The 13,936-nt window shown below is 39.2% G+C and overlaps 1 protein-coding gene across 3 annotated transcripts in view; it reads left to right on the plus strand.

The window, feature by feature from the left end:
- Window positions 1-2,512: 2,512 nt before the first annotated feature.
- Window positions 2,513-13,936, plus strand: part of sptbn2 (spectrin, beta, non-erythrocytic 2) — a 52,130-nt gene continuing 40,706 nt past the window's right edge. For all 3 annotated transcript variants that reach the window (XM_032532754.1, XM_032532755.1, XM_032532757.1), the window contains exon 1: window positions 2,513-2,940. The gene's annotated coding sequence lies outside the window, so the exon portion shown is untranslated. The remainder of the gene's footprint in view (window positions 2,941-13,936) is intronic.

Here is a 13,936-nt window from a genome sequence, read left to right on the forward strand (position 1 = left end):
GTCGAGGTCAGGAGATTGTGAAGGCCATGGCAAAACCTTCAGTTTACGCCTCTTGTTGTAATCTACCGTGGATTTTGAGGTGTGTTTAGGATCATAATCCATTTGTAGAAGCCATCCTCTCTTTAACTTTAGCTTTTTCACAGATGGCATCAAGTTAGCGTCCAAAATTTGCTGAAATTTTATTGAATCCATTTTTCCTTCTACTCGTGAAATGTTCCCTGTGCCACTGGCTGCAATACAACCCCAAAGCATGATTGATCCACCCCAATGCTTAACAGTTGGACAGAGGTTATTTTTATTAAATTCTGTGCCCTTTCTTCTCCAAACGTACTTGTGCTTATTCTGGTCAAAAAGTTCTATTTTAACCTCATTGGTCCACAGAACTTGTTTCCACAATGCATCAGGGTTGTCTATATGTTCATTTGCAAACTTCAAACACTGATTTTGTGGTAAGGACGTAGAAGAGGTTTTCTTCTGAGGACTCTCCCATGAAGACCATATCTGTACAAGTATCTCTTCATAGTGGAATGGTGTACCACAACTCCGGTGTCTGCCAGGTCTTTCTGGATGGAACGTGGGGTTTGACTTGCTTTTCTCACCCCTGGTGCTGATTGTCGGGGCAAGGTCAGATGAGTCTGGGCATTTAAAACCTTAAGATTGACATCACCTGGTCTTTCCAGACAATGACTGAGAACAATCCATGACACTGTCAGCTTTCCAAAGGGGGCGGTGCATGCCATAAACTCTTCAGGGTGCCCAAACTTTTGCAGTTGCCATTTTTTTGTTTTCTGTTGTTTCAAAAGTGTAAATGATGGAAATAAAATCTAACTTTTTGTGACATATTATACGAATGTCTAATCTGTCATTTGACACTTTTTGGAAATTTTTCTATCTTTTCTTGGCTTTTTTATGCACATTAATACAAATTTTTACCTGGGTTGCCCAAACTTTTGAGCCCCACTGTATAGCGGCCCTTTGCTGCATGTCATTCCCTCTCTCTCCCCTTTCACTTCTTCAGCTGTCCTGACATTAAAGGCCTAAAATGCCCAAACAATAATCTTTAAAAAGTGTTGATCAGTCTTAGTGAAGAGTAAATTTGGTAAATGTAAGATTAATGTATGTTAATATGTAAAAAGTCTATTAAAATGTATCACAATAAATACCACTGATTTACTGAAATATACAATATACAATATAGAGTGTTGTCAGCATAGAGATAAAGTTAAATCACGTCAAAAAACAGTGTCTGTAGCTTCCTACGCAGCAAGGACAAGCTGTCACAGGCTGTGGTAAAATTAGTTTTGTTATTCGAAGGTCAAACTGCATAATAGATTGTTCAAATGTGTCCTATAGCCAACAACCAATATAAAACCAACTTAACCACGGCCTGTCACAGCGAGTCTGGCGGCCCTGCATCCCGGCAAAAACTAGAGCAAATGAGCTTTCGCCCCAGGTGAAGTTTAAAAACATGTTTAATTTGAAGTTAAATTTGTAATAAATGTAATGTATGCTAAAGGTGAGTCAGCATTAACACTGCCTCTATTGTGTTAGCCAAAAGTCAAATCGCTCCCTCTTGACTTGTGAGAGCATTCTGCCCTTTGAATAGTTTCGATTTTAGGAGGCCCTTGAGTCTTGTTGCCCAGGGTACAGGAAATTGTTAATCCAGCCCTGACCAGGATGAATGAATCCCTCTCAAGAGTCTAGATCTTTTCTAACTCAACTGAAAAAAACATCAAATCACAGCTTAGGGAAAACACTTATCCTAGTCTTGAGGATCTCTTAGAGGATCTTCCAGTGATTTATCAATAACCCAGATATTGATGACTTCCTTGATGTCACACACCAACCAGGTGCTGCATAGTGTCTCTGGAATAATTCTCAGAGATGGAAATGATAAAAACGAATGGAGGAAAACCTGAAAAGAAAAATACATCAATTGTGGCATTCATGGGTTTTGAATTTCTAGAAATAATTTGTGACTCAACAAAAACTGCTAATTTGGGTGAGATGGACAACTAGGCTATAATGTAATTCTCATGATGTAGGCCTATTAGAACACTGGCCTATATATTTGTACACTAGGCCTACCAGGGACCATTACTGGTTTTAATTACATTGATGAATACATAAAAGCGTTATCCAATATTTTTAAAATATATTTCCCAGTTACAAAGGATAGGCTATATTAGACAAGTGAGATGCTCAAATGGGCTGCAATCCAATGTGGATTGAAGGTGATGCATTCAATATAAGCTAGAATTGATTTCCTTATTAATTATTAAGCAAAAAAAGCTGTCTTGAGAGACAAAACTGAATGGTACGTGAATGTTTCCGTTTTAGCACCAGGGACAGCACCAGATACATAGCATGGGTAGAGCATCTTCTCTGTGTTGTGCAGTCAATGTTGAGAATACTAAAAATGTGCACAGCTTCCCATGTGACTGTGAAGGGTCAGCACCCACCCACACACCCCCCTACGCACACCCCTAACTACCACCACCACGTCCACTTTTTCTTTCTTCTCCCTGTTGAACGGGGGTAGCTACAGGGAGCTGGAGTGAGTGAGGTTCTGACGGCCCTTCGGATGCTCGGCCGCGGGGGGAAGAAGAAGAAGAAGCTTCTGCGGATATCCGTCTCATACCTGCCTCAAAACGGGCGCTTCTCATCGTCTATTTTTTCTTCCCCCGCTGACCGTTTTGTGTGAAAGCGAGAAAAAAAGAAGCCTGGTTTGATTTCGTAACGCGCTACACCGGTAGCAGCGCGGAGGAAAATACATTTTTCGAGGATGCGGATTTAACAGAAAGACGTTATCTGTGTTACCTGGGATTTTTAACCGTTAAAATTCGAATTAGCTCAGTCACACGCGTCGGTGAAATATCGCACATATTGACGCGGTGGTACTAATATTGACAGCCTCTGTAACAGAAGACAAAATAAAGGGTAAGTGTGATTATTTAGTTTTTTTAGTGTTCACCACCAGTTGGCTATCCATTGGATAACAAAGCTAATAAGAGAGGGTAGTCTGTTATTCAGGTGACTGCTGCTAGCTTGCCACTGCTATTAGCTATCTAAGCCAACAGATAACGTTAATGTGTCGCAACTAATGCCATTTTTGAAATTCTGACAGAGATGCCGGTTCAAATAAACTCGTATATAATTCTGGTATGTTAGCTGCCTGGTTGAGAAGTGTATCTGAATGCAACGCCTTACGTTAGTGATTGGGAACCATCTCTCTGGCCCCCTCTTGCCTTTGTTTGAACCGATGTCAAACGCAGCCACATTTTATCTAACGTTACGTGTTCTGTACAACCAGCCTGTAGATCTTTTATTCAACATATGCTAGAAAACCAACTAAGCCTTGCAGCCTGCTGCTCGCTAGATAGCCCCTGGTGTCTAACAATACATATTTAGTGCAGGCAGGCATCTTGTAAAGCTGCAGTTTTTTCTTTCGACATTGTGGGTTGTGTGGTTATGTTATGATAGGAGTGAGATTTACACTGCGTGCCTGGCCTAGACGTGAGTCATAGCAGGGATGCATAGGGTAAAAGTATGTTAAAACCTTGGCTTACAAGCAACATTTTATTGAAAACAAAAGCTAATGAACATGTTGTTTTGAAAGGTGTAGGTTTACCACATGCCCATCAAGCAATTTAGGACGATAGCTACCTCGTAATTTTGCAGATACTAAGAGCTGACATTTGCCGGGGCTACCACGTGTAGAACCGTGTTTCATGGACCAGAGACATCAGCCCAATGAAATAGAGTTATTTTGATAGAAAAAAACACATGGGTGTGCATTACATTTTTAGCATCATTCCCGATGAGCCGTTTGACATTTGAGGTTTTTGTGTACAATAGATGGCAGGTATCACCCGTGATTAAGAGTGGACATTGGTGATGGAGGGTATTGTAGGATGGTCGATTATTTTTTTGATTTATTTTTCTCAAAACAATAGGAGAAATCTAGGCGTAAATTTATTTTTCTCAAATCAATAGGAGAAATCACAAAAAGAGTGCTGAAACACTGTAGGACAAAACTGTACTGTAAGGAGTAGAGGGGTAACAAAACAAGGGGGAATCCCCTTTTTAACATGCAGAGGCAACAGAGTTGACCAGCTTGGATCAGTGAAAAACATCTACATTGATGGCATTTAACTACTCTTCATGGCTAGAACTATAATAACTATATACATACATACATACATACATACATACATACATACATACATACATACATATACACTATTGGTCAAAAGTTTGGGGGAAATTTCCATTGCACTCCATTATAGACAGAATTAGAGCTGAGATCAGTTTCCTTGTTTTTTTAACCAGGGCAGCAGTTTTCAGATTACATTATGTGCTTACATAATGGCAGAAGGGTTCTTCAATGTTTTCTCAGTAAGTTTTTTTTTTTTTTTTTTTTTTTTTTTTTTTTATATCAGATTACTGAACAGAATGTGCCTTTTGGAACATTGGATAAATGGTTGCTGATGATGGGTAATATAAAGATTGCATTAAAGATCAGCCACCCACTCAGATCAGCTGGTATTCTGTCTATAATGAAGTGGTATGGGAATTTGTAAGTGAACCCCAAACTTCTGACCGGTAGAGTGGAGACTTGTTGGGACACTTTGGTAATGGCTGTTTTTGTGGAACTAAACCTAATGGGTTTCCTCTCCTTTGCAGGAAAGCCATTACCATCATATGTCAGTGGTTCTCAAAACAACACACATGAGGTTTCCAGCCCACTTTATATTCAATGACTTTGATTTACACATTGATTGCAGGCCGAATGCAATCAATCGCAGTCGTCTAGACTCTAGATGGTGGGATAGGAAACCATAGGGGGTTCTGTAATGTTTAAAAGGCCTCCTCCTTCTCCCTCTACCTCTTCCTTACTTTGTGGCCAGGGAACTGGTTTGTACAGAAGACTAGATTTGACACAACTATATAAATTATTATATATTATTATTATTATTATTATTATTATATATAAACATATATTATTATAAATTGATGTCTAAATATAGATACATGCTTAACTAAAAAAAACAATTAAATAAACAATAAAAATGAATTAGGGCCAACCTAATTATTTTAGCAATTAGGTTAGAATAATTTCTTTTATTTGTTTCTATACACACTCTTACATTCTTTAAAAATGTTTAGCAATATTTTTATTTACTACCTAAGGTTTGCTTAATGGCTCTTTTTCATTCAGTGTTTTGTTATTGAGCAGGAAAACATGCAGAGACCATGTCAGTAGCAGTGTGATATGAAACAACATATCGCTGTGATTTTAGCCATCTTTAGATTAAAATAATACAAAGCTAATCTATCGGGTTACTCCTAAAGACAACAATAAAGGATTCATTTATTGAATACATTTGTTGTACACAAAACTCTCTGCAAAGAGGTCTGGTTTTATTAAGCTTGGAATGGCCCCCACCAGAGGGCGACATGATGACTTTCCCCTCCCTGTTCACCTTGTTGAAATGATGCTCATGGAGACGTGTCTGCAGGCAGCATTAGGTGTTGTTGAAGCAGGGAACATACAGTAGGTTTAATAATTTACAACGTCCCTTAGGAGCTGTGGCTGAAATATAGCCACAGAAACCTGTTGTGATATGGCTTAACACCAAATGGGGAAATTACAAGGAAAAAACACTGTAATTGTGCATCAAAACACACAGTGTACTTTGAATAATTTATCAGCCATTGTCCAGTTCTTGTGTTTTTTTGTCTCTTTAATGGCTTATCCAGACATCAGCCATGAGTAGCCTTCCGTCAGATTTCTGTGATGAACCGCGCACCTGCAAGGGCAAATACAACACATTTAAGTGCATGCACACAATATCTGCAGATGTATCATATATATCCATATTAGCAGGTCATGGTGCCATACATGTGACAGTCATGTTGATTATACATGCTGGCCAATTCACATATTAAGTTTTTTTTTTTGCGCAAAATTAAAATTTGTCTTTTCCAAATTTGACTTACTAGCAGCTTTAGAACATGAACACTCATTTGCAAGATGGCTGTTGTGTGTTGATGTGATAGTTCTTTCTCAGTTGTATATATTTAGGAAAGGCGTATTGATCCATTCAGCACTGCACAATGTTCTCAGGAAGAACATACTGAAACATCCTTTTGTTGGACTGTGTATAGTGTGTTTGTTGATACTTCCTTCCTTAAAAAAAATCCTAGTCAAGTCAAACCCTGTTGTTGTGTTCATGGCCACAAGTTACAATAACTGTAGAGCTGTTTTGATGGAGAGACAGACTGGTTGTGATGATAGACGGATGAGATATGGCTGTTAGCTGGCTGGCTAGATGAACAGCACTTGACAATGGAGTGGGGCTGTGAATGTGGGCCCCCCATAGTGCTGATTCTCAAAATCCCATTTGAACAAGCTTTTTTTCAGTTCCTGCCTTTCCATTCATTGTGCTGCACTGAACCATATCCCTAACCCAGCGAACACCTTGCAATTCTTCATTTAACATTTACATTTTTAAGTCTGTGGAGTATAGTGAAAGTTTAGTATTGTTAGGTATTTCTGCATTTAAACCCCCTGAAAGCCAATGCTGTTGGCTTGTCTGCCCTGTGTTGTTAGACCAGAGAGTGATGTTGATCATGATGGGATATTTCATCGCTTGAAAGATGAATTAATTAAATTTTAATTGAAGTATTAAATTGGGTTATTCATGTAGTAGAAATGTAATTTTTTTCTTTTCTCTAGACAGAAAAAAGCCAGAAAATGTATTTTTGGCTCATGTGGATGAAAGACAACTCCCAGAATGCACTTGCTTCGCTTCTCAAAAAGTCCACTCCTAAGCCACCCCCACTGAAAACCGATATAATAGACAGTCAAGTCAAATCAACTGTGTTTTGTCATTTCAGCCATATACTCGAAACAAAGTTTCACCGTCGCCCAAGTGGTGTTACACATCAACGGTGTGTAACAAAATGTGTAGCCTGGGAAACGGGCTACATTTAGTGCACACACATTATAGGCTCCGTAAAGTTCAGCTAAAGCATTGTTTAGCGCTTGGTGTAAACACTGAGTATAAACACAGCCGTGTATTTGCGTGGAATGTAGAATGGTCGATATTTAACAGTCACTAACTCCACCAGTCAGTTGGATACAAGCACCCCATTTCTGCACCAGTCCATGTTAACACACACCACCTCCACTAGTCTTACCCAGCGACAGAGGAGCATCTGCTCGGAAGGCTAGCAGGCCTGGTAGCTGGATAGTCCGGTACACTGTTGTTCATCCATCTTTCCACAAAAACAAAAACGGCTGTCTCTGAACTCATGTTGGGAGTTTCGTTTCGTTGAATGTTGTCCAGCTTGTTGGCTAATGAGCGGACACTTGCAAGCAGGATTGATGGGACAGGTGGCCGGCTAGCATTAGGTTCTACCTAGCTCATACTCCTGCCCTTGTTTTGCGTTTCCCCGCTTTGGATGTTCCCTTACCCGGCTAGCGGGACGCTGGCGGAGGTGCTGGTCTCCGTAGCAGGCGAAGCTTGCGTAGTTTGTTGAGTCTATAATAAAGTTTCCTGCCTGTTCTCCCGTCTGTACCAATGTATCCCAGTGGTACACATGTGATTAGAAAATAGTTTAGACACAAAAGTTTTGTAAAAATGCATACTTTAATAAAATAAAAAAACAAGTCTGGTCTTGGTCAAAAGGTTTTACCATTCTGTAAAACAAGCACGTCAAGGGGACCAGAAATTTCTACACCGTTCATTAAATATTTTTCACACCTTGTAATAATTCAGATTGGTTTATCAAGATAAGACTAATAAAGTTGACATTCCTAGTTTTCACTCACTAGACCATACCAGTGTATTTAAAAAAGGTAGGTCATCACCATGAATATCACAGCATTTTTAAAACAAAGCAAGGCAGTATGTACATCATCAAAATTATCCCCATAAAAATTGAACTTATTTTGTGTAACATAGGAATTTTTTTTTGTTTGTTTGTTTAAACCATCGGAGGTCAAATAAACTGATAACAGTTTTTTAGGATATCCTTGTCATTAATATAGAGCAAGTTTTTTTGCATCTATAATTTAATAGCAGCCAACGAATGAAGTTATTTCATTGAAAAACATAGTTGGCATGCAGTTTTCTGTCCATACAACAGGCTTTAAATCTCTTATGTCCAGCTTTTCATGAAAATTATTTTAACTGTAGTGCACTGCGTGAAACACAAAGTTGAAATCTCAAACACAGTTAATTCTCAATAGTTCAGGGAGAGGGCAGTCCACTCATCTACTATATTTTTAATGTCAGAAAAGTAGAGAGGGAGAAAGAACAAGGGCATTACAGGGGCACACATGGCAGGAGCTGGACATAGCCAACCTAGCCGCCATCTGAAAAGCATGCTCTCGTTTACAAAATTGATGTAGGCTATTTACAGTATTGTACTTCATGTACTGTTAAAGCTATTTAAAGTATGCACTTAATTTCTAACTTCACCTTTTTAAAGATTAGGTCATTGGAAGGAATATGTTTCACATTCAGTGCCTCATGCGTGGGCAGACTTTTCATGCAGAGGCAGAAATTCAGTTGTTGCACCTCTGCTTCACAGGGTCACAAAATGTTGCACACCCCCTCAGGAATCTGAAAGTATAATATTTCACTTCCAATGGAAGAAACGGCTATGCCAAGCAATTATTTTATTTCTGAGTTTAACCTGAAGCAGTATTTGTCTATTTGGATAATCATAAAAAAGGAATGGTTTGCAGCTAGCTACTTTTAACACAGTGCCATTCTTTCTTTGTGTTCAGCCTTTTTTGGATAGAAATTACAATTAGAGACTACAGTATGTCAATAGTGCTGCAAGAAGAGTCACAAGTCATTACGCCATGAAACGAGGAAGAAGTGCTCGCCTTGCCTTGACCCAGAGACTGGCCTGAGTCACGTGACCACCATGGATTCGGCCGGGACAAATACGGTAATGACAATTTAATTTAATCAATTGATTAAATTGTCATTACCGTATTTGTCCCAGCCGAATCCATGGTCACGTGACTCAGGCCAGTCTCTGGGTCAAGGCAAGGCGAGCAGTTCTTCCTCGTTTCATGGCGAGTACTGTGCTTCAAAACATAGGTGCTGATTGGCTGAAGAGGAGTCCTGTATATCTGCACCACTGAACTCTATTGATCTGCGCTCAATTGCTCTTCCTTCATCCTTCAACTACCCGGATGTCTGTCACAGTAACTTGAAATTCAATTTTGAGAACTGAATGTCAAGATATATAGAGAGTTTGATTTTGAGAGAAGATCAAATTTGATTGGACTTCAGTTCCAAACAAATAAATTAAATTTTTAATTATATTCAGATTCAGTTTCCAATGCAATTATTCAAATTAAACGTGGAGTAAATGAAGGAAATAGGAGTACTTACCTCAATGATACCATGTGCTGGTTTTCTCATTTTTTGACTGATAAGAAAGTTGTAAATGTAAACTGATTTGGGTTAAATTTACTAAAATTATAGGGATATTTAAGAATACTTGAAGTGAATGGTAATGCCTTTGTGACAAATTACATTTGATTTGCCACAATTGTTATATTTTAATGATTGTATTTAAATAAGGTGTAATTTGACATTTATTATGTACCATTGTTATTTACAGAGCTGGTGCCCAAAACCAAAGTAACATTTCTATGTCCATGCGTGGAGGGCATGCTGGTCGCTTGAGTGTTTGATGAATGTGATGCTACAGGTCAACAAAGGACCTCTGCTGTCCTATTCAGCAGGGCATTCAGGCCAGGATCAGCCGCATTTGGAGGGGCCTCTGATGCATATGTGCCTCTGGCCGCCTCATTTCTGCAAACAGGAAAGGCTCGAACCGCTGGCCTTAACTCTCTGCTGACTCCTCCATTGTATGAGGCCAGTTTGGTGGGGCAGGCTTTGTGTGATACATTTTGGGATGTGACTCCAGGCTCGTCTGAGTATGACAGACAGGCAGCACAAAGGAGCCACCTTTACAGTCATAATGATATGTTTTTAGTAAAATATTTTAAACTTTATTGTGTGTTTTGAATGCCAGTATGTTACTGTGGCTTTGGGTAAGCGTTATATGACAAGGTGATAGCTACTTTGTTTGGCATTACAGGGTTTGGTTGTGTCTGTGTTTTTGTGTCGATCCTATTCCCCTGGTACATGGTGGCAGTGTGGCTGGCTAATGTGCACAGGCCTAATTCCCTGTGGGTGACTTATTATGGGCTCTATTTCTCTGTTCTTCTTTCCCTGATTAACGGGTGCAATGACAAACCGACCAGCTGGGCAACGGGAAACAGCTCTGGGAGGGGAGGAGGGATAGTGGAGAGTGAGACAGAAAGAGATGGTGGCACTGCTGCTGGCTGTGCACTGCTTTCTATGTCACTCTGCTGTGAACGATAGTCTTATGTTTGTCTGCCCTGTCACAAGCCAGGGTTTTGCCTTGAGGCATTCCTCGGTGTCCCACATTCTCTCTTCCCTTTCATTATTCCCTTTTCCACAATCACTATTCTTCTGAACAGTCACACTTACAGTACATGGCCTGTTTTCCTATTTTAAGTTTAGAGAAAGCGTAATGCTTTCATTTTGGAAAAGGTTAGACTCCATATAGGCCATGCTCTGTTACCCAGCCCACTTCACTTTTCATTGTGTTCACAAAACCCTGCAATGTTGCCCAGCTTTTGCAATAACAGGCTAATAGGAACGGCAACACTTAGTCATTTTATATTAGTTTTTGTTGGTCTTGGTTACACTATTTTTCTGAGAGTAATTTTTCCAAGGCACATTGACATATGAAGGAGCCTCAGAGATTTAAATCTTTCAGTACATTACATGTGTCTCTTTTGTCATGTGGGCTATTTGTGGATTAGACCTTGAAGGGATTTCCCTAATAGAACCTCTTTATGCCCCCCTTTTGTGCCACATCTTTCTGTCTGACTGCTTGCCTGTCTTTTATCTTGATATGAGCAGTATTTTTTGGAGGTTGCATTTCAGCAGCTTTAGGGCTAACATTTGATGTCCCTAGGGTTGTGTTTGGAAGACATTTTACTCAAAAGGCTACTTGCAGTCATGCAAGGAGCAATGCTATGCACGTTTTATCTTCTGAAGAGCAAGATTACAGTTTATGGGTTATTTTCTGTCTCTGATTTGGTTTCTCTTCGGGAGGCAATTGTACGTCACTTCGGCTAGCAGGTGTTGATATACTGATACACACATCCTGAGTGGGTGGATTTGAATGTGTGGCTTATAGAAGCCCTGTGGAGGTGTGTCTGTGTGAGGGTTGGTGATGGGGGGTTAGGTCAGCTCAGCTTGCATGTGTGGCTTTGTGCCTGATGTGTGTGTAGGAGGATGAGTACAATAGGTTGTATCATAGTAGGTCAGGGGATTGTTTGTCTGATCCATTGAGGGGCGATTAATGTAGTCACTGAGCAGAGCCTCCTACCGACAACAAGGGGTGGATTGCCCTTGATTTACCGCTGCCAGACTCAACTGACAGATTGCCATGGACTTCATTGCTGCCAGAGTGTGTCCTCTTTGTGGCTCTTGCTTTTAATGCAGTGACGTTTTAGTTGTTTAAGCTGCTTGGAAATCTAACCTTTGTTAGCCGCACCACACCATATTAAGTTGCATGGTGTAGTACAATAGGCCAGCCTGTGGTTTTTTATTTATTTTTTTATTCATTTGTGCAATAAGTTGACACTGTGACACTTAACCCCCCCACCCCCTGCCCCCACACACAAACACACACACACTCAAGGGGGTCGACTCCTGGGGTGCCAGTGGGTGGGGAGGTGACAGGTCGGGGGTCATTCTGGAGGCGCTGTTCTGTCTTCTTCTCTAATCCCTGCATTTAGTTTCTATTCCCAGGCCACTTCTTAATCTGCCACTAATAGGATTTGCCAAGCTTCTGTTTTATTTATTTTTATAGCTAGAATGTGTGTGACTTGTTTGACTTGTAATGTGTACGTTAGGGTTGTTGTTGGACAATGCCATGGTCCGATGATTTAAAAACTGATGCCAGTGATATTTGAGAAATTTTATGCCAAAGCCTATAGATGTTAAATGGTATGAGTAGCTGGCCTGCACAATTAATTGTTATAAATTGCAATCTCCATTCACCCTTATCACGATTTAATTTTTAATAATAATAATAACTTTTATTTGACTTTTTATTTAAAAAAAAAGATTATACGAGCGGACGGCATCACAAATGCTACTTTCTTCTGTGAGTTTTAAACGTAGACTGTATAATATAATATGATATCTGTTGTATTGAATAGCAGAATTATCTGTGTTTGTAAGTGTAAAGAATTATCTGTGTTTGAATTATCTGGTTAATAAAATCCTATTTTAAAACAAAGCCAAATGCTTCCTGGTAGCCCAATGGATCTATATTGCATATCACTTAATTGCAGCATCCCTGGTTTGAATGTGGCCATATGGACCTTTTCTTTCTTGTATTGTAAATTATTAAATAAATGCAAAATTGCCTAAACATAATCAGTCACCCATTCAGTTGTCTTTATGCTGTACAGCTGCATATAGTTACTATGACTAAACTCTCTTCTAGAAAAGCTAACACTGTGCTGAATAACCATGTTTGAGATTAATATTAAAGTTATGCTTTGCTCCAGAACCTCATTCTTCTTCTTTTTTGCAATTAATGGTGCTAGGTATACATATAGGCCCAACCTAGCTGTTCACTGGCAGTGTACAGTGTTTAAAGGTATTGGTTCTGGCAGCTGCCTGTTATTGATTTCCAGTTTTGATTAAGAGGATGTAGTACAACTAGGCTGGGCAATATGGAGAAAATCCAATATCATAATATTTTTGACAAAATACCTCTATTGATATTGTTGAGTTGACTATTAGTGCTTTCACAAAATATTCACACAATGAGATTGTTGATCAATAATCATCGGTAATGTGGACATAATGACTAAGTGGGTAAAGGCAAACAATATAACAGTCTGGTAAGTTCAGAAAATGACTAACTTTACTGTAATGCACCCTTTAAAACCAGGAAAAGACAACACATGCCCCATTATGATATCCAAAATCTAAGACGATCGCAATATTGATATAATATTAAAATATTGCCCAGCTCTAAGTACAGCATAATCTAACCTAGACCAAACTCATCATGACATACATGATAGAGAGAGTATGACCAAAATGGGAGGACTGCAGTTTCCATGCAGTAAATGAATGGATTAAACCTTGAACCTAAGGACATGGTTAACAGTCGTCAGTCATGCTTTGCCTAAAAAAACACCTCCTCACAAAACCCCCAGATTTTTTTTTTATCACTGTCCTCGTTCTCATCCGTCATCTCCTTACAAATTGGTCACAGCTGCTAGACACAACACAAGATAAACTTATAGGTATTAGCAAAATGACCACTCAGTCATGTCTATAAATCTGTTCAATGCTCTTAAACACAATGGCCCCAGTTAGTTAATGGGTCTCTCTGGTGGGGGCTTTAATCTTAATGTAGATTCCCCCATTGGGTGCTATAGTGCATAATGCTAAGGACAGGATTGGTCTGGTCATGTGCACTTAGTGTTGTACATCTTTTTAGACAATGGAAATTGAAGTGCTTTTTTTGTCTCCTATATATCATTTACAGGCATGTAAAGAAAATAAATGAAATACAGTACTACAGGGCTGTAGTGCAATAGACATACAACATACAATAAACAGGATACTGACCTACATTATTGAGGTGTGATGTATAGGAATCTATTCAGATTTAGTATGTTTTTATCTGAATGCATGTACAAGATATCAGACTTTCTTGCCTGCATCTGTCAGCTGAACTGGCTTAACATCCCTTTATCTGTGTGAAGTTAAAGATCCATCAATATTACTAAGCTTATAGTGCTTTCCTTAATGTCAAGAATATGATATATATA

Source organism: Etheostoma spectabile, chromosome 13, assembly GCF_008692095.1.
Source record: "Etheostoma spectabile isolate EspeVRDwgs_2016 chromosome 13, UIUC_Espe_1.0, whole genome shotgun sequence".
Taxonomy (NCBI): domain Eukaryota; kingdom Metazoa; phylum Chordata; class Actinopteri; order Perciformes; family Percidae; genus Etheostoma; species Etheostoma spectabile.